This window comes from Gallus gallus, chromosome 2 (genome assembly GCF_016699485.2).
Source record: "Gallus gallus isolate bGalGal1 chromosome 2, bGalGal1.mat.broiler.GRCg7b, whole genome shotgun sequence".
NCBI lineage: Eukaryota > Metazoa > Chordata > Aves > Galliformes > Phasianidae > Gallus > Gallus gallus.
Window position 1 is genome coordinate 122,949,579 of NC_052533.1, and position 27,228 is coordinate 122,976,806.

A 27,228-nucleotide genomic window follows, 5' to 3' on the forward strand; every position below is an offset into this window, starting at 1 on the left:
ATTCCAAGTTTGAATACTTTCAAAAGGGAAAAAAAAACACATTCTGATGAGTGTGCCAACATTCTTCCATTAAACCTGTTAAATACAGCCAGTCATTTTCTAGTTGAGCTTATGTATGAATCATGGTGCAGTCCAAATCCTTTGCCTTTTACCATTTAAGCAGTTTATAAATCCTGTGAAAACTGAAAATATTTTACTCAAACTTTTGCTCTTATTTACTAAAAACCTCAAATTTTGCTTTAATTTGTTTCATATAAAATATCAGTCAAAAGCAGATTTTTGCTATCAGAACATTAGGAAGATGCTTTCTTACTGGAGGCACATAAAATTTGACAGTAAACTTTGTTATCATTATTTTCGATATAAATGAGCTATATAAATAGATATAAGGATGAACAGTTAAAGGATCTACAAATGTCAGCTTCCTCCCTTGCATTTAAAATTAAAATTTACCAATTTTCCTTTCAATCCTACTTTATATTCCTCAGTTTGCTATATGTAAAGATTGAGATTATTGTACAGCTTTATGTTCACAAAAGAGAAGTGACAGGACCGGAAGACAAAAAAAAAAAAAAAAGGTGGAGAAAGGGTTGTTATGCTATAAGTACAGAATAAATTGAGTGGCTGAAAGCCTTCTCTATTTATATATCTGGTAAAGTTTACAAGTTACCTCTGTATTGTACAGCTCTATACAGCTCAAGTATTAGATATATGTACCTTGATGTACATCCTTCTATCTATCTTTCTACTGTAGCAAGAAATCCTAATTTTTATTCAGCTGAAACTTTGAAGGTTTATGTTAGAAAATAGACTTTCTTCCCATAAAAGCACATTATTTACAGGGTTTTGTACTTAACTACAAATTTCCACACTACTGCCTCCAAAAGGGCTCATTATGATGGCAACATCCCAACAGAAAGCAGTTGTACCAAAAACCACTTCCCATGAACAAAACAGAGAATCACACAAACTTGCTGTTCACTACCTTTGTCACAAAATGTTGTCTCACAATATTAATGACCGAGCCACTCTCAAAAATTTAATACTGTGGCACTCTGCTTTCACCTTTCCAAATTTTATATGTGACTGGTTAGCTATTCCATTCTTTTTTATTGGTGATGGCCTTGCTCATTTGAGGGAAAGGGTGTAGTTGTTAGCCAGAAGACAAAATGCTGAAAGGTTAAGGCAATAAAGAACATTACTATATATCATGATGGGGAAAATTACTTACCTATGATTGTAGTTCCATGAGGAAGAGAAGCATTTGAACATCCATTTCTTAATGGTTTTCCTTGACAATGACCTGGTGTCTTGGTACCAGATTAAACAGAACACTGGGTAGATTTTCTGATAGCTTTTGTCTCTCTGCTTAAGTGGCCTGTGTAAGGAGTCTGAGGGAACAGCTAGAAATCATCCAGTGATTAAGGAAAGAGGAACATGTTACTAGCATGGAGCTCTGTCATTTATTCATTCATCTTTATAACATTTAGGGCTCAATTTTGCTTAGCAATATTCTGATAAACATAAAGCCTTGTCCCTTATTGCAATAAATGGCTATATCACAGTTCCTCCTTGAAGGTTTTTATTCCCTTAGTCCCTGTATTTTACTAGCGAATAAGGGCAATCAGTCAGCTTGCCAAGAGTTGTAGAAAAGTAGGCAACAGGTTCCTTTTTTTTTTTCCTGACATGTTGGTAAATTTTAACCTTGTCCAAACAGTCCTGTCTTTTTTGTTGTTGTTGTGGTTGTTTTGGAAAAGCATACTGCCAGATGCAATTCTTTGAATCCCTACTCACACAAAGAACAGTTTAGAAATCAGGTGAGGTATGATGTTCTTGATCTTGTATTCCTGTCCACTGCACGTGTAGCTGAAAGGAAGGTAGCTTTATGTGGGTGAAACAACACATGAAGTGATTCAAAAGGCAGATTTATTTCTTTTATGTACAGTATCATATTTAGTTCAAAATCACCTCTGTGGTGAAAGTACTGGGAGGGTAATGGTAATGAATCATAGTATCACCAAGGTTGGAAAAGATTTCTAAGATCATTCATCTGACCATCCATCTATGACCAATATTTTCCACTAAACTGTGCCCGCCATCTAAATGTTTCTTGAACACTTCCAGGGACGATAAATCAGCCACCACCCTAGGTAGCAGCACCTAATACTCTCTTGGAGAAGTATTTCCTAACATCCAACCCGAATCTCCCCTGGAGCAACTTGAGACCGTTCCCTCTTGTCCTATTGCTAGTTACACTGGAGGTTGACTCCCACCTCACAGCAACCTCCATTCAGGAAGCTGTAGAGAGCAGTAAGGTCTTCCCTGAGCCTCCTCTTCTTCAGACTGAACAGTCCCAGCTCCCTCAACTGCTCCTCATAAGCCCTGTGCTCTAGACCCCTCACCAGCTTCATTGCCCTTCTCTGGACATGCTCCAGGGCCTTTCTTGTAGCGAGGAGCCCAAAACTGAACACAGTACTTGAGGTGTGGCCCTCACCAGAGCTTAGTACATGGAGATGATCACATCTCTGCTCCTATTGACAACACTATTTCTGATACAAGCCAGGATGCCATTGGCCTTCTTGGCCACCTGGACACACTGCAGTCTCATGTTTAGTCAAATATTAACCAAAACCCCAAGATTATTTTCCTGTGTACAGTCTTCTAGCCACTCTGCTCCGATCCTGTAGTGTTGCATGGGGTTGTTGTGATGAAAGTATAGGACCCAGCACTTGGTCTTGTTGAACTTCATCCCATTGGCCTCAGTCCAGTGATCCAGCCTGCCCAGATCACTCTGTAGGGTCTTCCTACCCCTAGGCAGATTGACACTTCCTTCCAACTTGGTGTCATCTGCAAACTTATTGAGGGTGCACTCAGTGCCCTAATCCAGGTTATCAGATGATATCGGACAGAACAGGCCCCAGTACCAACCCCTGTGGAATATCACTCGTGATTGGTTGCCAGCTGGATGTGACTCCATTTACTACCACTTTCTGGGCCCAGCCATCCAGCCAATTTTTTACCAGCAAAGAGTGTATCTGTCCAAGCCACAGGCTGCCAACTTCTCCAGGAGAATACTGTGGGAGACAGTGTTGAAGATTTTGCTGAAGTCTAGGTAGATTACGTCAACAGCCTTTGCCTCATCCACCAGGTGGGTCACTCAATTATAGAAGGAGATAGGTTGTTCAAGCAGGACCTGCCTTTCATGAACCCATGCTGGGTGGGTCTGATCCCCTTGTTGTCCCACACATACCATGTAATCTCCCTCAAGATGATCTGCTCCATAACCTCATAACCTTTCTTGGCACTGAGGTCAGGTTGGTAGACCTGTAGCTCCCTGGATCTTCTTTACAACCCTTCTTGTAGATGGGAGTCACAATGGCAAGCCTCCAATCCTCTGGAACCTTTTCAGTTGACCAGGAATGCTGATAGATGATGGAAAAATGTTTGGCTATCACCTCCGCCAGTTCCCTCAGCACTCTTAGGTGGATCTCATCCAACCCCGTGGACGTGTGACAGTCTGGTGGAGTAGTAGGTTTCTAATAGTTTCCACCTGAATCCTGGGGGGTTTATTTTCTTCCCCATCCAAGACTTCCAGGTCAGGGAGTAGAGTACCCCAAGGATAACTGGTCTGACTTTTAAAGACAGACATAAAGAGGGCATTGAGAATCTCAGCCTTTTCCTTATCCTCAGCAGTCACATTCCCCACTGCTTCCAGCAAAGGATGGATATTCTCCTTAGTCCTCTTCTTACTGTTAATATATCTGTACAAAAGTTTTCTGTTCTCTTTTATTCCAGCAGCCAAGATGACTTCATCTGGGCTTTTGCCTTTCTAATTTTCTCTCTGCACATCCTAACAACTTCTGTGTATTCTCCTTGAGTTGTCCATCCCTTCTTTTGCAGGAGGAAGATTCTCTTTTTTTCCTGGAGCCTCAAGAATACTTCCTGTACATCCATGCTGGTCTTCTTCCCTGATGGCTCATCTTGCGGCAGAGGGGAATAGCCTGCTTCTGTGCCTTTAAGACTTCCTTCTTGAGGAGCAACCAGCCTTCCTGGATCCTTTTACCTTTCAGGACTGAATTCCAAGGGACTCCTCCTACCAGTGTCCTGAACAATTCAAAGTCTGCCCTCCAGAAGTCCAAGGTAGCAATTTTGCTGCCTCCCTCCACCCTGACTTTACCAAGAATTGAGAACTCTACTGTTTCGTAGTCACTCTTTCTAAGACAGCTCTCAAGCTTCACATGTCCCACCAGTCCTTCTCTTTGAACAGCAGGTCTAGTGGAGCACCTCCCCTGGTAAGCTCTCATACCAGCTGTTTCGTGAAATTGTCTTCCATACAATCTTGAAACCTCCTAGACTGCTTCTTCCGTGCTGCACTGTATTTCTAATATATATCAGGGAATTTAAAGTCCCCCTTGAGAACAAGGGCTCGTGATCGTAGAACTTCTGCCAGCTGCTTGCAGAATGCCTCATCTGTCTCTTCATCATGGTTAGGCAGTCTATAACAGACCACCACTAGGATACCAACCTTGCTGGCCCTCCCCCTGATCCTTACCCATATAGATTCAACCTCATCATTCCCAGCCCCAAGCTCAACATCAAAGCACTCTCTAACATAGAGGGCTATGCCACTACTCCTCCTTCCTTGCCTGTCCCTTCTGAAGAGTTTATAGCCATTCATTGTAGCACTCCAGTTATGAAAGTGATCCCACCATGTTTCCATAATGGCAACTAAGTCATAACTTGCCTGCTGCACAAGGGCTTCCAGCTTCTCCTATTTTTTGCCCATGCTGCATGCATTGCTGTAGATACACTTCAGCTGAGCCCCCTGCCTCACCCCCAGTCCCATCATCACTCCCCTAGGCTCATCTCAGATGGGTGTGGTTTTATCCCCTTCCCCCTTTATACCTAGTTTAAAGCCCTCTCAACAAGCTCTGCCAGCTCCCAGGCTAGCATCCGTTTCCCCCTTTGAGACAGGTGAGACCAGCCATCAGGCCAGGTGCTGAGTAAACTGCCCAGTGGTCAAAAAAACAAAATTATTGCATTTGTATCAGCCTCTCAGCCATGTACTTATGAGATGGGTCTTCCTGATCTTTTCAGTATCCTTCCCTGCCACTGAGGGATAGAGGAAAATACAAACGGTACATCGCCCCAGACCCTTGAAGTCCTTTTTGATAATCGTCAGGCTTCTCTCAGAGACTTCATTTCTGCCAACCTGAACTATCAATAAAGGATAATAATCAGAGGGGCAAATCAGACTAAAAAGTTTCCTGGAACTATCCCTAACCCAGGCCCCAGGGAGGCAGCACACTTCCCTACAGGCAGGGTTGGGCCAACATACAGGCCCCTCTGTTCCTCTCAGCAGGGAGTTACCTATGACAACCATCCTTCTGTCCTTCTTGGTGGAGACAGTCTTGAGGTGTGGAGTCAACCACCTCACACTAGACAACCTTGTGGGTGGGCCTCCCACTGCATCCTCTTTCACCTCTCCCTCACGTTCCGGAACCTCAAATCTATTATGCAGGGGCACCTGGGGAATCAAGTTAGGTTGGGATGGGGGTTGCCTGTGACACTAAGCTGGGACCTGTTTCCACTCTTTCCTTAAATCTCCACCCTCTGCTTGAAAATGGCAGAGAAGGGCATCCACCACTGTTTGAGGGGTATCACCTCAGTGTCTTTCTTGCTCCACCAACCTATCTCCTGCTCACATTCTATGATACTTCTTAATCTCTCCACATCTTCCTTGAGATTCACCACCACACTGATTAGATCACTCACCTGCTCACACCTCACACAAGTGGAATCCCTGCTGCCCTTTACCCGCAGCAACAGGCTCAGGCACTCGCTGCGCCAGGGACTCAAACTGCCATATTTTTAGGCGGGCACCCCGAGTTACCACATTCTTTCTTGCCAGAGCTTTCTGCCTAGTGGTGACCATGTCTAGATTTGCTGTCTGGAAGGCAGCTGACAGGTGAGCCAGTCTCCTCAGTGGACAGAGATACTCTCCTTCCCTGGTCTCCTACCTTGTGTGAACTGTCTGCATAAACTGCTGCACCACACCCTTCTGATGTGCCATGTCCTGTTTGCCTGTCCTGTTTGCATCACTCCTGGGTCACTCTGCTCCTTAATGGCAGGTTTTATACGTGCAGGGGGTGATTCTGCCACTGCTCCTGGCTCTGCCCCTGTGATGTCAGAAAGCTGCTGCTATGCAGAGCACAATGGCACTTGGCAGATGTTCTGTGACAGGACTGCGTTCAACCAGCTGAGGTAATTCCCTGCTTCAGTATGGAATGCATCTACTGCAAAGCTGAGCACCTTGCCGAAAAGAGGTAAAGTTTCAGAAAGTTTGGTCTTTTTAGATAAATTACGTAGTCTGACAAATCTGCTGGCAGGACTAAGATATTCATAGAATTTCTATTGCAATGTGGAAGTAGATAGAGCATTTCTTGTATCCCATAGTTTGTTATGACACTTCTCCATTAACAATCCATGAACTACCAAAGTCTCACTTTAGAGTAAAATTATTGCATATTTTCTTTCCTGACCCACTGGACATTTTTATTCAGATTGGATTAGGTGCAGCTAGAACTATCTTCCAGATCAGGTTACACTCAACCCCTGCTAGTGCTGGCTGTAAACCTCACTTGTGTTCTGCCCCTTGATCTCTAGTCTGTATGAGCTAACACAGCCTGCAGCCAGTAGTGACTTATGATAGAAATGGATAAAAGATGGTTTGGGTGAATATTCTGTGGCTTAAAAAAATGTGGTGTTTCTAGGATTTATCATTTGACATGATGGAATACTGTCTCAAAGGTAGAGAAAGCTGTAAGAGTGAATATATATTCAGCCTCACGCAATAAATACTGTAAGACACTAAACTGGTGCCAGTAATTTAGTCAAGAATTCTTCAGAATATAGCACATTCTGTTGTGGGAGGACTAACTCAGGGTGATGGGCACAGGCTCTGAAATGCTGGCAGGTAGCTGCACTATGGGACTCAGGTGGCAGCTGTGAGGACCAGATTTGTCACTGACAAAGATTAGTCACTGTTGGAAATCACATTAGAAGAAAAATGGAAATCTGAAATTATAGAAAGCCTAACCAATGAAAATACATATAATATCTCCTAGGTCCATTTCATGCTTGCCACATGGAATAATAAGAAAACCATAGGTCATTCTTTATGGCTAAAATCATGGCGGTTATTTATCTTGTTCATCTTAAATTGTCTAGCAGAAATGGTCTGATATGATATCCAACTTCAATATGGAAAGCTCCAAACAAATGACTTGTTCATATGATTTTTATACTCTACTTTAGATATTCATTTTCTAATCATTTCTTAATTACAGTGGTTAACACAAGAGAGTGTAATTATTATTGGTGGCACAAATCACTTGTAACAAAATTACATTCTTACTTATTATCATATTACCATAGTTACATTATTGTTACAGAATAACCTTTACTTAATTACTAACCACAAGCAATTATGGGAAATGATTTGAATGTTCTAATTTTGTGAAGATATCTCGCTTTCATTCATGAACAACAAAATGCCATCATAGCTAGGTAATAGAATAACTCACATATATCAACATGCATTTATTGTAGTTCATAAAAACTCCTTAGGCCAAAATGTTCCTTTCTTTTGCTCCTGCAAATATGAACATTCACAATTAAGTTAAACTTGGGAGGAAAAAAAAAAAAAAAAAGCAAACAGAAAAATAAAAAAAACCTGATCATCTTGATTGCCCGTTAAATCTGCATCTTATATTATATCGTCCTGTAGTGATGGCTACAGCAATGCACAACACATTAGAGTATGTAGTTTCAGATGACTTTTTCTTGAAGACAAGTTACAGACTGAAAATTTTCTCTGCCATTCTGGAGGTGTTTAACATCTTGACATTTTATAAAGATTTATTTCTAATTGCTGCACACTATTTAAATAAGCCCAGTTTCAGCTCTGTTTTGGTAAGAGTCTTTTCCATTATCTATACATTTTCCTATAAAAATGCAGAATAACTTATTTAGTTCTGCATTACATTATTTCAGTTTAAGCAATTGTTGAGATATCTAAGAATAGAACAGGAAACAGTCAAGCAGATGTAGTACTGGGCTTAGATCAATGTACAATAGCTATGAATATACAAAAAGAAGTTGTTCCAAAATTCTAAATGTTGAACAGGAAATAGATAAGAAAAGCCTATCAAATAGTGGGATTAAGGGAAAAGTTTAGAGAAAGCTAGGAAACCAATCTCCAAAATAATTATGTATAAAGAAAGGCTGAGAAAGGAATGGCAGGTTCCATACACAGGTTCACACACTTGTAGATGTTTGCGCTTGCCTCATTGAACAGCTTTACAACACTCAGTCCCAGTGAGTAAGAAGGAATGAATTCAGGAGAAAAATAGTAACTAACTGAGGAAATCCAAAGAGATTCAGGAAAGAATTTTGTGTTGTGTAATGGAAATAAAAAAAGAAACTTAAGAAGAGCCCAGCTCAGAAGTGAGGAAGATTCTGGTGTTTAAATGCAGGTGTTGTGTAACATGTTACAGAAGTAAAGTAAGGTTACAGGTCATTTTTTGTGAGCTGCAAACTCTAAACTGATAGTAAAGATAATCAAGATTGCTGTCAAACATACTTTAAGGCTGCAGTCCTGTGGTTCTGAATTCTATCTGAGTACTAAGGAAGTCAGAGTCATGAATGACAGAATCACAGAATGGAGGAGATTTAAAGAGACCTCTGGAAGCTTTCTGATCCAACCTCTGTCCAAGCAGAGCCACCCAGAGAAAGGTGCCCAGGAGGGAGACTCCACAAACTCCCTGGTCAACCTGTGCCAGTGTGCTATTAGCTGCATAAGTGCTTCCTGGTATTTGGAAGCACACAAACCAACTGTGTTCCATTTTGTGCCCACTGCCTCTTCTCCTGCAACTGCTGTGAAGAGCTTGTCTCTTTCCACTCTCCCCTCAGGTATTTATAGACACTGATGAAATCCTCCCCGAGCCTCTTCTTCAGGCTGAGCAGTCCCAGCTCTCTCAGTCTCTCCTCATAAGAGAGACATTCCAGCCCCTTCACTACCTTTGTGGCCCTATATTAGACTCTCTAAAGTACGTTCATTTCTTTCTTATGCTGAGGGCCACAGACCTGGACCCAGTACTGCAGATGCAGTCTCATGAGCACTAAGTAGAGAAGCATCACATCCCTCAACCAATGGCAACAGTTTCCATAATGCAGCCAAGAATAAGTAGCTAGAATAGAAAGCCAAGTAGCTTTCTTAGAAGCAATGGCATATTGCTGACTTATATTCAATTTTGATTCAGATTAACACAGTTACCAAAGAGGTCTCCAAAATACCAGATCTACTGCATGTATGCATTTTTTGTGGTGTGATCAGGATACAGCAGATATGTTGCAAGTGCTTGTGTAGAGTTCAAGTGTGCGATTCAGTAATTTAAAGTAGTGTTGATAAAAATTTGTAAATCTAATATTAGTAATGTGTAATCTCTGAGCAAAGTCATCAACTGGAAGTTCATGAAGAAAGGAGTATCATGTGCTGTTAGCTTTCATTTTCATAAGAAAAGCAAAACAAAGCAAAGCAATAAAAAAAAATCCAAAAGAAACCAAAATATCTAATCTGTAGTAATTACTGTCAAGTATTTAAACAGTTTCACTGCAGTTAATTTATATGCAGTCTTAACATAGAATGATTGATGTTCTTTAAGGTAAACAAAAAGACATTATGCAAAAGAAAGCACTGCCTTGAGATAGTAATGTAACATCCAGGACTAATGCTGTATTGCATGTTATCAGCTACAACCTTACAAGCAATCTGACTGAAAACAAGGACTTCTCTAAATAAGAACACATAAGATATCCTGCAGGCAATGATGACTTTTTGCCTTTGAAAGATGTCTCAGTCATTTATTTGCCAAGCTTAATATGGGAATAGAGATAGAATAAATGAAGGAAGTAAGCAGGGCAGTCATGTCAGAGAGAAACAGGAATAGGGATACTAGTTTTGGCAGACATTTAATCCAACTTTTAGCCACAAAAAATAATTCTTAAAATAATAACACAGTTTGCCACAGAAAAACTTGTTTTTGCTTCTTCATTATTGCCTTTAGCTTATTTTTCATTATATTAGTTACCAATCTCAAAACAAGATATCCTCCCCTTTTCAATTCAGCATACCACTTAATATATATTTACAAATACAATTTGATACCATATTAAAAATATTTGTGTTGAAACAAGTGCTTCAGAAAAATATGGAAGCATTGTGCAAGTTTTATACCTTATTTACTTTTACAAAAGAGCATAATTCAGGTTCAGGTTTTGATCCTTAGTCATGTACTCTGTTTCAAGTCAGACAAAAACATTCTGCATCTGCTGCAAGGTAATCTAGTGAACAGATATGACATTGTTTCAGATGTCCAAATTTCCTTAAGGACCAGGGAGCTTATTCCAAGACTATCAGAAATATGTTTGAAGTGACCAGCTCTACTGACGGTAGTAGTTCAGAATAATGGGATTAGATTTCATCGTAGGCTGCAGTTCCATTCTTGAAAGTATGGACTCACTCTTCAAAACCTTTACCTGTTTACACTATGCTTTGAGTGGACATCACATACACAAGGAGGGTCCTGAGGTTTAATTTTCTCTGTAGAATTGCAAGAAGAGGAAATATTTTACTGTTAGCCTTTTAGCCTTGCTATGATCATCTTATAAAAGTGCTTAAGGAAATTATATATATGTCTACTAGTTCATTTCTAACTACATTTATCACAGTATCCTATTTATGCTTATCAGTGCTGTGCATTTCATCACATTATTCATTAGTTTCTCCTACAAGCTGCTTAGCTTTCTTTCCACCACGTTTTCAGACACTAAGAAACTATCGGTAGATAAAATTGTTTCCATGCTTTTCCTTGCCACTGTTGATATTGAATTTTATAATTGTACTGACCCACTTTATTCATTCTTTGTGACTTAAAAGCCTGCAGCATTCAACACTAAAAATAACTCCTCATGAAAAGCCTCTTTCCCAACTTCCTGTATTGAATTCATCTTTCAAGTCACTGTTTAAATAAGTTTAATGGTCCTGATCCCCCAAATCACTCTACTACAGTAATGGAATGATATAATATCAGGCCCTCCCTCAGCTCCTCTGCTCTGCACTGAACAAATTAAGGGTGCTCAGCTGCTCCTAATACACCTTGTTATAGAATCATAGAATTTCTCAAGTTGGAAAAGACCTTTGAGATCATCAAGTCCAACCACAACCTAACCATACTACCCTAACAACCCATTTCTAAATCATGTCCCTGAGCACCACATGCAAATGGTTTCTGAACACATTCAGGGATGGTGACTCAGCCACCTCTATGGGGAGCCCATTCCAGTGCTTAACCACCATTTATTTAAAGAAGTTTTTTCTGTCCTCCAGATCCTCCACCATTTGCGTTTCTCTCCTTTGGTTGCTCTCTAACAGCTTTATGCCCTTATACTGTGGCACCCAAACCTGCACCCAGTGCTGAAGGTGAGGCTGCACAGTGCAGACCAGAGCAGGACAAGCCCTCCCTTCAGTCGCTGTCGGTGCTGGGCCTGGTATATCTCAGTTGCCCCTCTGGCTGCCAGGGCGCACTGCTATTGATTATTTTTGAGATCCTTTACTTCCTTTAAAGTCTCAGGGATCTGTTCTTGAAGCAAAATACTCTTCACTCTGAGAAAAAGTTTTTTTTTTTCTTTTAACTTTCACATGTTGTGAATTTTCTAATCTTTATTCACTTTAACAATAATTTAGAGTATTAATCAGCTAGTGATTTTGCCAAACTCTCACATTTTGGCAGGGAACTTATGATAAAACTTTTAAAAAGTGTTAATAAATTGTAGCTCCTGGTTTATCTTAGAACTTTTATTCTTAAATTTTTAATTGCTTACACAGGAGAAATACTAAAGTCTGTAATTTTTTTCATATGGGCTACACATCCACACAATAGGCTTATCTCTCCTAGTGACAATAGAACTGTGTTTTTTAAACATGAGTAATTGCCTGGGTACAAGCCAGAAAAGTCCTTTCTATATCTAAACAAGTATTGTACATAAGGCAATTGGAACAATAGCTGAACACTGATAATGGCTATTCTTGAATTTTCCCACAATTTTGATACCTGGAAATAAAAACATAGTTCCAGGCATACTAAATATATAACAGCAGTGGTGTAATTTTTAAAATACTTGGTTTACTTCCTTCATATCACTTAAATGTATTGTTCTAGGTGAGTAGATATGACACAACAAAAAGATTAGTTATACATAAAATATATAATATGTACATTTTAAAGTAGGTCTTATAACAAATGTCACTTGCTCAATGTTTTAAATTATATTACATAGGTAATATGAAGCATATGAGAGTTTAAGGAAGCACATTATATGTAGTTTATGTTACACAAAGGTATTTCTAGTGTCTAATGGAAGGTTAGTGGAAACTGATTTAAATGGTTATCTGTATAGTTCAAGCTGTATACAGTCCAAAACAAGCTGAAGTCATTTTCCTGTTATTTATTTTTAACTCTTTCAATATTAATGAATAAGCAATACACTTTAGGTCAGCAATGAATGCCATTTTTATGACGCATCTGATCTATTTTTACAAAGTAAAACTTAATGTAAGCATATATGCTAATGGTAGCCAAGGTCCAAGAATGCAAAGTTGAATTGTATCTCAATGAAAGAGCAAAGACAAACAGAACATTTTGGAGGTGACCATTTCGGACACGACCATTTCATAATGTTGAATTTTTAGCCCCAGCTAAGCCTTTACTGTTGTTAGGGCAAGCTGTTGAACCAGGCGCCAGAAGGCTTTTGTCTTTATGGTAATGTACATGAAACATACATGAAATTCAAGGCATTGGAATATGACTGTTCTTAAGAATATTCAGAAGAATAGCAAAGGGAAATATAAAGCCGTATTTGCTGCAGTGTACTGTAGGAGTCTGAAGAATCTAGATCTAACTTTTATTCTGCACTTTCTTGCACTAGATCTAACTTTTATTGGGTTATCGGTAAGACTGCCAATGGCTGCCAAACAGAGCACCCCTTGAGACATGGCCTGGCCAGGCCCAATCTTCTGAGTACTACACTGTCTCTCTCTTATTTAACCACCTAGTTCACATGTTGTCAGGATAATGACAGTACAGACCTCTCCAGACATCTGTACTAAGTCCTTGCATAAACACAGACTGCTTAGGACTTATGTTCTTTCCAGAAATACAGTTTTCGTGACTGGAATGCATTTCATAGAATCATAGAATCACAAGGTTGGAAAGGATCTACCAAATCATCTTGTCCAACCGTCCTCCCATTAGCATTGCTACCACAAGCCACTAAACCATATCTCATAGCTACTCATCCAGATGCCTCTTGAACACTGCCAGGGAAAGCAACTCCACCACCTCTGTGGGCCACATGTTTGTATCTTGCTCTACATCAACTTGGTTAAACCACAAGACATATTTTTGTTATTTTCTCTTCTCTGAACATAATCTGATTCTTCCTCTTACCCAAACTCTCTAATTTGCCTTATCCTGGAATTAACCTCATAGAATCATAGAATTACTCGGGTTGGAAAAGGCTTTAAAGATCATAAGTCCAACTGCAACCTAACCATACTACCCTAACAACCCACTGCTAAATCATATCCCTGAGCACCACATCCAAATGGTTTTTATACACATTCAGGGATGGTGACTCAACCACCTCTCTGGGGAGCCTATTCCAGTGCTTGACAACCCTTTCTGTAAATTTTTTTTCCTGATATCCAACCTAAACCTCTGCTGGTGCAACTTGAGGCCATTTCCCCTCAGCCTGTCACCTGTCATCAGAGAGAAGAGACCAACCCCACTCTCACTGCAATCACCTTTCAGGTGTTTGAAGAGAGCAATAAAATCTCCTCTGAGTCTCCTCTTTCCCGGACTAAATAGCCCCAATTCCTTCAGTCGCTCCTCATAGGGCATATTCTCGAAGTCCGTCACAAGCCTTGTTGCCTTTCTTCGGATCTGCTCCAGCACCTCAACGTCCTTTCTGAATTGATGTGCCCAAAACCGGTCACTGTACTCAAGGTGGAGCCTCACCAGTGCTGAATACAAGGGCAGGATTACTTCCCTAGTCCTGCTCAACACAAAATTTCTGATACAAACCAGGATGCCATTGGCCTTCTTGGCCACCTGGGCACACTGCTGGCTCATATTCAGCTGACTGTACATCAGTACACCAAGGTCCCTTTCCACCAGGCAGCTTTCCAGCCACTCCTCCCCAAGCCTGTAGGGTTGCCATCGATCCAGTCTGTCCAGATCTCTCTGTAGTACCATACCATACTACCCTCTGGCAGATCAATACTCCCTCCCAACTTGATGTCATCTGCGAATTTACTGAGGGTGCATTCAATCCCCTCATCAAGATCATTGATAAAGATGTTGAATAGAAGAGGCCCCAGTACTGAGCCCTGGGGGACACCACTTGTGACTGGCTGCCAACTGGATTTAACTCCATTGATCACTTTAGGCCTGGCCAACCAGCTAGTGTTTCACCCAGTAGAGTGTATGCCCATCCAAACGATGGGCAGCCATCTTGTCCTTCTCATCTGTTCAGATAATAAGTATTTGATCACCACCAGTCTCATTTGCTGCTTTCCTTACTGTTTCCTGAAACTATTTTCTTTAAAAGTCCATATTATACAACTAAGGATTCTTGATTCCAGGTCTCATAAGTATTATAGGAGATGAACTGTTCTGTTTTAGGCAGTGTGATCTCATTGTAAGGGCATAATAATGATAAAGTGCTCAGGAGGCTACTTTGTGGTGCTTTCCAGTTCATGGAGATTGTTTTATCGTGTTTGTGTTAGCTACTGTAATGAAGCTGTAATTGCAAAGTTGTTTCAGTTAAAAACTCTTCTGATTTTCATTTTCCTGATTTTTTAAAACATCCCTCTTCAAACTCTTTCTGTGACTGATGCTTCCTTAAAAGTAATAAGAAAGGTAAAAGAATGTACAAGGGTCCCACTGCAAAATCAGTTACTGTAATTTATTTTTCCATATAAACAATTGTACCTCTAACTCAAAAATGGTTGAATTTTACCACATAGTGAAGTAGGGATTTCCCTACTTCACTATGTGGTAAAAAAGAGTAAGTTATTAAGCAATGGAAAAATTCAGTGAAAGATGTTTTCTTGTGTATCAGGTGATCCTTATCAAATGAAATCCTTACCTCCTGTGATATTATAATGCACCCACAAGATGCCTCATAAGAAAAAAGACCCCTGATGGGACAGTGGTGTAAAAGCATCAGAAAGTTGTTGCCCAAATGGATTTACATCCTCTTCTAAGTCTCTCTTCTGGTGTTCGGATCTGTCTTGTTTTTTTTTTTTTTTTTTTTTTCTTTTCTCATACGTAGTAGAGGTAAATTGGAAAAGTCTGCCTTACATTGGTATCCATGGCTGTGAAAGCCAGAGGGAAGTTCTAATTGTTTCGGAAAAGCAGGGGCCCAAATAGCAATCTCCCACCTCATGGATAACTCCCTGTTTTCCTGAGCTGCTGGGTATAAGCCAACAAATGAACAACCATTTGAAAGTCTATTGAGGGGAACTTAATCTGGTCAATGTACTCTGAGTATATGACTGAAATAGCCATCATGGATGAAGTAAATGTGGCCTCCAGTGCTCAAGAGTGCTAGACTTTGTGTAGCAGAGTATAGCCAGGGGACCAATTTATATACTGAAGGCATTTATGCATTTCTGAAGTTAGACACACCTAGATTAGTGTTCTGAGGGTTTCACAGATGCTTTATGTCCCCATAGATTTAGTTCAAGTCTTCACAGATAGACTTTCAGAAAAGTATTGTTTGCTTTCTTTTTTAAATGTTGGTCACTCTGTTCACCTAGTTTATATTTATGGATGCAATTAATTACACATGCAGCTGCATACACATCCTCATTGCAATTGTTGCTTGTGTTAATTAAGAATAAAGTTGAATGCCAGATAGAGGCTACAAAAGCTGCTTTGAGGAATGAATGAAACTGCCTTGCTTTGAAAGACTGACAGATTTATAGCAGTATTCCTTCCTGTATGGTTGATAGATAACAGAATATTTGCAGCCATCAGAAGATAACCTATATAAATACTAGCTAATGCTTAAAAAAAAACAACAACAACATATATTTCTCTGCAAGATAGAAAACAAGGAAATGGAGATAAGTAGAAACATCATGTGAACTGTCCAGCCTAATTTATATCAGTTTGCAAATGAAAATAATCACTATAATAGCAATACAGAAAACCATCTTTCATTTTATTTGGTTAGTTTATTCAATTTTTAATTTCTTTGAATATAATAAATAAACATTGAAAAGTAATGTGTTGAAGTAGTGCTTTTTTAATTGCTATTAGAATTACAATCAGTTAGAACAGAAAATTGAATATTAAGAAGGTCCATGCTTAATTATACCCATTTTTATTTGTACAGAAATAATGTATTGTTAATTAATCACTTTGTTTCTCAAACCCTTGAAGATTTTTTTAGTAGTTCTTTGTCTACTTCAGAAATTGAGACAGAAATCTCAATTGGTTTGTGTGCCACAGATAAAAGAAGGAATGGTTTTCAGTCTTTTCTTTGTAACTTCACAGTATTAGTAATAGTTTCAAGTACAAGTATGTATTTTAACTTGCAAAGAACAGATACAGATGCAAGTTTAGTTTCACAATTGATTTTTAATGAGAAATATGTGGTGAATAAAAATTACTTTTATAGTCTAAATTAAACAGCACCTTAAGGTCAGTATTATCAAATATGCTTTTTAAATATAATTTCTCTTTATGTTACCAGATAATGTGCGCTGGTTTGTTTGTTTGTTTCTTTTTTCTGAAAGGAGAAAAGTGAAAATCCATTAGAAAGAAGCGATAGGAAGGAAAATTTTGCTTAATGGGCAGAGGATGCACAAGTCAGTAAGTACCAGCATGTGCAAAGACATACTCTTTATGTCTGATTTCCCTAATAAAGAAACATTATTGTAGTAGTCCACTGCTTTGTTTATTTTGTTGAGAATTCAATAATAATGAAAATAAATGTTTATTTTTCTGTAAAGAATTTTGATTCTCTTTTATGGCAGTCATTTAAATGTTCACTTGGAATTCTGTAACATGTGCTATGGAGTCTTCTTTTAAGAAAATGTCTGTGTTCCTGCTCAATAACATTAAAAAACATCTGAAAGAGCTTTTCGTTTTAAAGATCTGAAATTATTTTACTTCCTGGGATGTTAATATTTTTGGTTTAAAGCATTAAAGTTTATTTGGTTCATTTGTTAAAAAGAAGCATTTTTCTACTGAGAATCTGAAAACTGACTGTGGTAAGACTGATCAGTTTTTGCAGTGTTTTTTAAAACTGGAATTTCTTTAGTCAGCTGCTTCATGAAGACTAACGCTGGCAAGGCCAATAATGAATGAGGCTATTGCAAAGTTAATGCTGCAGAAATGATCCATGATTTAAATATTAGATTTAGTGAGACAGCTATGAGATATATTAATTACTATACTGAATAAGTATGGAGCTTAAAAAGTAAGTATTGCAGAAGGCATAAATAACTATATATATATTTGTGACAAGATCTCTTAGGACTGTATGATGGCAAAACTTTTATAATGGATGGCCATAAACTTTGAAGGTAAAGCTCACCTAAGTATTGCTCTTTTGCAATCATTAGACCTAGTACAGAATGTAGCATCCTTATTTGGAAAAAAGCTAGCTCAAACAGCACAGGCTACTTTGGTTGAAGTAATACTTATTTGAAGTTTATTTTGACACTAGCAGTACAAATGAAGTTATTGGACTTCACTGTTATCAATAGTGACCAATTAAAATAAACTTGAACTTCCCAAATGTTTTTTTTTTTAATATATATATATGTGTTAATAAAAGATTTTGCAGACCTATTCAAAGAACTGCAAATATATATATATAAAGGAATACAATGTGTAGAATTATAAAATTTATTCCTGACACGAACGTTCATCTTTCAGATAGAAAACTAGAAGATCGCAGAAAGCCATACTAGGAAAGAGGAAGCACAGATAGCAGTGTAGCTATCACACTGACTTTGTCATTAGATTATAAACCCGTAATATGTTGGTTTTGAAAGTTCTAAAATAGTCACATTCTGTCTCTCATATACGATAACATCTGTTAGTTGCACTTACGCAAAAAAAATATATATTTTTGTTTTTCCATTAAAAGAAATAAAAATGCTGTTAGATTCTGTATTCTTTAAGAGCCAAAAATAGATTTTCATATAAAAGAGTTGTGGAAAGGTATGTATTTACAGTGTAGTTTAGACATGAAACTTAAGTTCTTATTCTGTTAGAGTGAAAGAAATTTAAAAGTCTCCTTGTTCTTGATCAAGAACTTGCTAATTCTGAAGATTAATCTGGAAATAAAAATAGAAAATAAAGCTCAGATTTCTAAATTATGACAAGTGAATTTGGGTGACTCACAGTTAGAGCCCCAGCTTGATGATTTTCTATTCTTGTTCTGTGTTTCAACACTGCTTGCACTCAGAATTATGCTATAAAAAAAATTGACACTTTTTTTCCCATTGAATTTGCCTACCAGTTTCAAGGATGAGAAATTTGGAAAAGCTATCTTAGATTATTTTATGAGATAATTATGTTCTACTTGATCTCTGCAGATTAGATACTGCCAGTTTGTGTTTCTCTTTTCTACATATGGTTTATTTTCTTCTAAATAACCAGAAAGTTTCCTATAAATACTTCACTACACCTATAATATCATGAAAGGCTGTTTTGCATTCTACATGAAGGGCCATCATTTTGATGATGTAGAATTTTAACTGTCATTGCCTTTATGATGAATAACGCTAGGCAACATTGTTCAAGTGATGGATAACACAAAGAGCCATAACTGATGATATTTTCTTGTATGGGAACAATCCTAATGTAAAATGCATAATAAGATCATACTGCTTGGAGTTATATATCATCATAGCAATAATCATCAGCGCTATATACCCTATAGATAGCATTACTGTGATGGTCCAAAATACAAATATCAGTACAAAATGGAATCCCTTTACACGTGACATGGATCATAATTGCTGCACAAAATAAGAATAAAATGAGAAAAGCTGATTGCTATTTCTTGGTGGGTTTTTTTGTTCTGTTTTTGAAAACAAAACTATTTTGAGAAAATAGAGCCATTATAATTAGAGCCTATTGGTTAATAAATTTACTGCCTGTGTCTCCAAAATTAAGCGCTGATGGGAATATATAAATAAATCATACTTTCTGCATGATTTCTTGTACATTGCTTATTTAATTACAGAAGACACTTCACTGTACAAATATGCAGAATATGGCATATTTTGTGCTGTCATTCATGGCTGTACTAGCCAGTATCTTGATTTATAGACCGATGTAGGCTTATCTTTATAGTGATGCACTACTGATGGCATGATGGGCTTATAGCTTCAGCCAGGGGACAATGTTGGATTCTAAAGATGCATTTAGTATTTATATGGGTTATTTTGGTGCAGTTGACATGCTAGAGGGAAGGGATGCCATCTAGAAGGATCTGGACAGACTTGAGAGGTGGGCCCATGCCAACCTCATGAACTTCAACAAGGCCAAGTGCAAGGTCCTGCACCTGAGTCAGGGCAATCTCAAGCGCAGATATAGGTTGGATGGAGAATGGCTTAAAAGCAGCCCTGGGAAGAGGGATTTGGGGCTGTCAGTTGATGAATAGTCAATGTGAACCAGCTGCATGTACTTGCAGCCCAGAAGGCCAACTGTATCCTGGGTTGCATGAAGAGAAACATGGCCAGAAGGTCAAGGGAGGTGATTGTGCCTCTCTACTCTGCTCTTGTGAGACCTCACCTGGACTACTGTGTCCAGTTCTGGATCCCCCAACATGAGAAGGATGTTGAGCTGTTGGAGCAGGTCCAGAGGAGGGTCAAAAAAGATGATTAAAAGTCTGGAGCACTTCCCTTAGAAGGAAAGGCTGAGAGAGTTGGGGCTCTTTCAGCCTGGAGAAGAGAAGGCTCCAGGGGGACCTTACAGTGGCCTTCCAGCACCTGAAAGGGGCCTACAGGAAAGCTGGGGAAGGACTTTTTATAAAGGCATGTAGCTTCAGGATGAGGGGAAATGGTTTTAAATTGGAAGAAGGTAGATTTAGACCAGATATCAGGAAGAAATTCTTTATAGTGGAGATGATGAGACACTGGAACATTTTCCCAGAGAGGTTGTGTATGCCCCCTCCATAGAGGTTTTCTAAGCCAGGCTGTATGGAGCTTTGAGCAACCTGGTCTAGTGGGAGGTGTCCCCATTCATAGAAAGGGGTTTGGAAGTAGGTGATCTCAAAAGCCCTTTCCAACCCAAACCATTCTATGGTTATCTGATTTGGATGAATGCTTGCAATAATATATTTAAAGATATTATAAAAATCAAAGTATGAAACTCAGGAAAGATGTGCTTTACATTACTGCATTACTCTGTAATTAACAGGCAGACTGAACTAAGATGTGAACAGGCATGAACTGCATTTGCATAAAGATATGGTATAAAAACTACAGATGTAAAGTCATAATTTGTAACTCAAGTGATAGTCATGAAAATCAGTTTCTCAATGTAGTGTTTCCATTTGTGGAAATTAGGGAGTTAGTTGAGGATTAGCCCATAAATTTTGGGCAATGGGACATCCATGTTATGTTAGATGGTGCGCTTTATTGATTTTTTTAATAACTAATTCAGAATTATTATATAGTGTAAAATAGTGTCAAAATCTGCTGATCATGAAGAAGCATTACAGAAAAAAATCTCTTTTTAATGACTCAATGTCATAATGTGCCTTGCAGATAAAGCTTTTCAACATCCAAATGCAATCACTTTCAGTTCTAAAAGAAGGTTAAACATTTTCAGTCTAATCTTATAGTATGACCTCAAAATAAACATTACATTGATTTTATTGAAAGTAAAAAGGCTGTTTTTTAAAAAAACTGTTTTTAAATTTCCATGTAATATCATTCAGAGGAGTTCAAGAAAGCAACAGGTTATTTCTCATATACATCACTACATATTCTGTAAAAGAGGTTTCCATATTCATTTGCTTCCAGATACTTTTGAGAGAAATACATCTCAAATATATATAATTAACAGGATTATTTCTGTGTGCATTAAATAAAAGACACAATTTCATTGATTTCACTAGATAAGGTGATAATGTCCCAAGAGACTTACACAACACAACTCTAAAAATCCCGAGGAATCTCTGTGACAAAACAGTAATTAATTTCTTGCTAATGGGGCTGATTGTGGGCTGTAGTTTTGAACCACAGATTCACAGAATCATAGTGTGTCTTGAACTGGAAGGGATCTTAAGTATTATTTAGTTATAAATCTTAACTCATAGTTTTATGTCTTATTATGAAATATTCCCTCTTCTGTTTCTTTTGATATAAAATCTGGAATCCCTCACATAAATTTTCAGCTAATTTCAGCTTCAGAAATGTTGAGAAAATAATGAAAATGTTGAAGAAAATTGAGTGATCCAGATGGCTTGTGTAGAAAAGTGAGAGTTTTTATTATTATTATTCTTAATGAAATATTAATGAATGAGAAAGGTTCAGACTTTGTGAAGAACTACAATGATAAAGAGGACAAAGAAGTGTGACACATGAAATCTCAACTAGAGCAATAAACGAAATTCAGGTAAAGTTTCTTAAAACTGACATAGAGGTACTGAAATGCTACTGGCACTACTCTGTATCATATCTATACCTATGTCTTCTATAATCAGAAAGACATTTAAGAAATGAAAGGCAAGCTGTCCTACGTTACGCATCATATTTTCTATTTTCATTTATAAGTGTTATCAATGTTGCTTAGTGAACTTATTTATTTCTTTTAAAGAAGGTGACTTAAGGCATCATATTACTTTTACAGAGTTTCCTTTTTCTTCTGGGTATTTCATCTCTTTTATTTAGTCACCAGTGCAGTGAAACAAAGTAAAGATAGAAATAACTTCCAGAGAATACCAATGCAAGTGTAGACTGGGAAGACTATCTTAGTTTTATAAGTTTTATATAATTTGTAAGCTAAAATAAATTATCTCCAAGAGACTTGCCTTAAAAATAAACAACAATTAATCTCTTTAAAAGTTTAACCAATAATTTCACATTTTTCAGCACTTTTTGCCTGCAATAGACATTCAGTCATTAAAACATCTTATTAATTTAAGTATAAAAAGATTACATAGCAGAACTATTAACCTATGGCAAATGATTTAAGAAAGTTATTTTTTTTAAATATTACACCCATTGCTCCAAAAGTAGCCTCATATTTATTTCCATGGAAACTACAGCAGATGCAAAGAACACAGTAACACCATGCAGAGCACTCTGAGTGCTCAGAAATTACTGAGTAATGAAAAGATGATTTGTGAAAATTGGAATTGCCTGTCCTAGTTCTTGCATTGTATGAATAGCTTTTACTGATATTTGGAAGTTTGAGATGTTGTTTGATTTTGTGTGTTTGGCCTGTCACTTCCATTAAACTTACATCAACCTAGTGGAACTGATGTTCCTAAGCTTTCCTTCAAGATGTGTTAAGCATTATTGTCACTCACATATCTTCTCTCATCAAAACAAACAATAAATGAATTCTAAATGCCTTCAGGTCTGAGAGTTAATGCCTCACAAAGCTGGACATTGAGTTTTCTTGATGCCATCTTACTAAATAAAAGTAATGGCCTTAAGGAGAATATAAGGAGACAAGATTAATTCTCTTTTACTTATTAAAGAGTCAGTTCAAAATTAGATCCTCTTTGCAGATTGTAGGCACTATGCCAATTAACTTTTTTGGGGGTTTTTTTTGCTTGTTTGTTTGCTTGTTTGGTAACTTTTTGTTTGTTTTGTAATGCCTTTCTTCCTATGTTTGGTGATAGTTCTGACGTAACGCTTTCTTTTTGCCACTGTTTGAAATATTGTGCCATTCATCCAATATAAGTTGTATTTTACTTATTTAGGATGACTATTACTGCGGATTTTCTGCATCCATAGATTTTAGTGAAACTTTGACTGTTGTCAAGTGAAATCAGAAACTTCCCAGCAGAAAATTTGAGCAAAAAGAATAATAATAAGATGATAGATGACAGAATGTACTAATTTCCTGCTGGTAGTAATGAAAATTGGGTTATAGGACTGGAAAAGAATTTATCTCTTACAGTTCTTGTTTGTTCAGTTCAGTTACAACAGGCAATCATACTTTAATTCAGTACCACCTCAAAAAAGTATTTTTTTTTTTCAAGAGCTAGAGAAGGATGATTTATGTATAAATTAAAAACAACACTGATAGTAAGAATGTGGAGAAAGGGAGAAAAAAACTTGAGGAAAAGCATATGCAATATAAATAGATGAACTAGAATATGAATGTATATATATCCTGGAACTGAAGACAGTCTGATTAGATAAAAGCTGACGAGTTGCGAGGACAAATCATTTAATTTGCTTCCATTTTTAGGAATTCATTCCAAACAAATACAGTGATTAGACAAAACGTCCTTTATATATAGAAATCACAAGAGGAGAACATTTTGCTTCTGAATCTACAGAAAATTCTTTGTTGCTGAAATTCTTATTGTTCTGTGGATTATTTAAATTTATGTAACATTTGATTATCATCGATATGAGAAATTTAAAAATAGTATATATCTTATGTTCATAAAGCTCACACATCTAAAAATCAAGAAAAATATTTCCTCTGATATTTAAATATATTCACTTTTTCAAATACTTTCAATCTTATTTGGGGATTAAAAGATTTGTGCCATACAATTTACAGTGGGCTTTCTGGTTGGAAACTGATGTTGCTATTGAAGCTATTTACAGCTGTGAGTATTTTTAAAATCAGGATAGGCAATGAAGAAAATTTCATAGTTACAAAGCCACATGGATTAAGTATAAGCTATTTAACTGCTAATATTTTGCTCTTCTATCTTGAACTTAATGTGCAGATAGATATGTAGCCAATCCTTTTCCATAATTTTAAGTAATGATTCAATACAAATTAAGCAGTATGTGTATTTATTAAACTTTGCATCTCTTTGAAGCTCTTCAGCTTAAGCAGGTTGCATGCTTCAAGCAAAATTACTGAGAAATCCAACCATGAATTTCTTCTTTCTGATGTCTGCACACTCAGCACTGGCAAAAAACACATACATACTGGATAAATTTGTAATTTCACCACCGCTTTATAAGTTTATATATTTGTATGGAACTGTAGTGAATGAAATAATTTGCTCTCTATAACTACCTGAAGGGAGGTTGTGGTGAGCTGGGGGTCAGCCTCTTCTCCCGGGTGACTAGTGATAGGACGAGAGAGAATGGCTTCAAGCTGCGTCAGGGAAGATTCAGGCTGGACGTTAGGAAATACTACTTCTCTGAAAGGGTGGTCAGGCACTGGAATGGGCTGCCCAGAGAGGTGGTGGAGTCACCGAGCCTGGTGGTGTTTAAAGAGCGTTTGGATGTTGTGTTAAGGGACATGGTTTAGCAAGAACCATTGATGAAGGGTGGATGGTTGGACTGGATGATCCTGTGGGTCTTTTCCAACCTTAGTGATTCTATGATTCTATTAAATTCACTCAATTATACACATTCAGTTTCATGAGGAGTGAAATTGAATGTGTATAAGTCCATGGGGCTGGATGATATCCATCCAAGGGGTCTTAAAGAGATGGCTGATGTGATTGCCAAGCCGCTCTCCATCATATTTGAAAAATCATGGCTGTCTGTTGAAGTCCTCGGTGACTGGAAAAAGGGAAACAGTACTCCCATTTTTAAGAAAGGGAGAAAGGAATACTACAGGCCGGTGAGCCTCACCTCTGTGGCTGGGAAGATCATAGAGCAAATCCTCCTAGATGCTATGTTAACGCACATACAAGATAAAGAGGTGATTCATGGCTTCACCAGCATGGTTTCATCAAGGGTAGATCTTATCTGACCAATCTGGTGGCCTTCTATGATGGAGTGATGGTTTTGGTGGATGGACGAAGGGTGATAGATGTCATCTATGGTGGGAATACAAGAAAAACTGTTCAGAGCAGCATCTGAGGTCCAAGGACACCTCTAGAAGAAGAAAGAATGGCTCATGGCTCTGATTGGATAAGCATCCACATGAATGATTGAAGAGTGTTTGTAGAACGCTTTGTTGACATGTAAAGGTGGATGGGAAAGTTGTAGGGGCAGATGGGAAAGCTAGAAAAAGAAAACTTTTGAAGGTATATAAAAGTGATGTGAGAACATCCAGGCTGGATGTGGCTCTGGGTAGCCTGGTCTAGTGGTTGGCAACCCTGCAGATAGCAGAGGGGTTGAAACCAGATGATCATTGTGGTCCTTTTGAACCCAGGCCATTCTATGGAGGGTGATAGAGAACATAATTTTAATGCATCAACCAGGATAAGCAGTAAACTGAAACTGCATCTTTTGCTATGGCACTTGGCTGAATGCCATCATCTGATTTATTCACCTGCTGAACATTTGGAAAAGTATTTCCTTATCAGAAGTTGAGACGCATTATAGCTTCAGAGCACTCTGTGCTATCAGCCACAGTGCCTTGGCCACCTTTGTTGTTGCATGATAGGCAGATGTGGCACTGTCAACATTCCCTGATGTTCCAGGTCTGAGCAGGGTGAGCTGTGGAAAGCTGGAGGGCTTCCATGGCCAGGAAGTTGCTCTGACACCTACTTAAGCCTGAAGGAAGGAAAGTCTTTGTGGAGAGACGAAATCAACTCTGCACCCCTGAGACTTTCGCAGTTCCCTTACAAAAAGCCCAATTCACTTTGGATTTGAAAAAGGAGGGGGCACATTCCATGCTGGATGATTTTAATGGGAAACACGTGATTTATGTATAAAATGAAGGCATCAGTATGTGGACAGTGTAAATTTTAGTTCTTTTTCAGTCTTGGAGGAAACAGGATTCAAAATCTGTAAGCTAAAGAACTGTGCATCTTTCCACCTGTGGCATTTTGCGAGTTGTTATGCACATAAATTAAATGGTGGGACAAGTTCACCAGCTATGGTAGTGCCTAAATGTGTATTCTAAAAGATAAAGCCACATTAAGAAGAATGGAATAGAAATTTTTCATAAAGTACTGTAAATCTGTAAGCCACAGACAATTCTACAATAACAGTAAATTGATTAAGTCTAGGGGAGCAGATCTTAAAGCAGTAAGTATAAGCTGTTCTGTCATTGGGTAAGTGCCAAGAGCTTGAAGTTTATCACCATCTCCGTATTCTGAAGCTATGGAAAGAATACATATTCACCAAAGATGGAGTTTAAAGTTACAATGAATTTTGTTCAAAAGGAAAGTGGTAGTAAGGTTGTTTTTTAATTAGTTCTTTTTTTTTTTTTTTTTTTTTTTTAAGTTTTTAGTTTATGTGCGTAAAGATCTGCACAATGCCAAGATGCTCTTTTATACAGGGTGGGGAGGAGAGTTAACTCTAAACGTCCTCAAAAACAATGGAGTGAGAACAAGGTAGGTAGAAGTGGATAATCTAAGAAGTAGATATCTGGGGGTTAATGGATGTATGTTTAAATAGTTTTTATTCCTGCCCTCTAGGAAAAGGGGAAGAGTAGAAGTAGAAGAGGAACCAGTAGTTCTGGTAATAGCTGTACAACAGCCTGTGAAAGTGCTTTTTCCAGGCATATTTTTTATGTCCAGTTTTTATATTCCTACATGGTGGAGGAGGCAAAATAGCCATCTGGATCCATCTGTTTTAGGACTCCACTATAACCAATAAAAAGTGAGCATGCATAGCCAAATGTTCTGAAAATCCTTGCAGTTTTCCTCCATTGTAGGGTAAATAGACCCATGGACTTGAATATATATTTTCAGGGAATATCAATTGTGGTAGTTTATATTGAATATGTTTACTTTCTTCCATTATAAAATACATGACAATAGTACATTTTATTTTATTGGAATATACATTGATTGCTCCAATAGTAATGCCTCCTATTTATTTCCATGGAAATTACAACAGATACAAGGAATACATTAATATAATTTCATAGAGAAAGCTCTCACCACCATTAGCTATGTGTTTTCACTAGTGATAAAGAAGAGCCTACATGTCACACTTGTAAATATCTGCACTGGTGGAGGCGA

General features: G+C 37.9%; 2 long non-coding RNA genes across 2 annotated transcripts; one reads left to right on the forward strand and one right to left on the reverse strand.

Moving 5' to 3' along the window:
- On the reverse strand, positions 1–6,185 carry LOC121110002. The gene is made up of 3 exons (XR_005857493.1): positions 6,021–6,185; positions 1,232–1,391; positions 1–182 (listed from the first exon to the last, which is right to left on the reverse strand). It is a non-coding gene; the product is annotated as an uncharacterized LOC121110002 (long non-coding RNA).
- On the forward strand, positions 5,526–27,228 carry LOC121110001. The gene is made up of 3 exons (XR_005857492.1): positions 5,526–6,326; positions 16,928–17,003; positions 26,486–27,228. It is a non-coding gene; the product is annotated as an uncharacterized LOC121110001 (long non-coding RNA).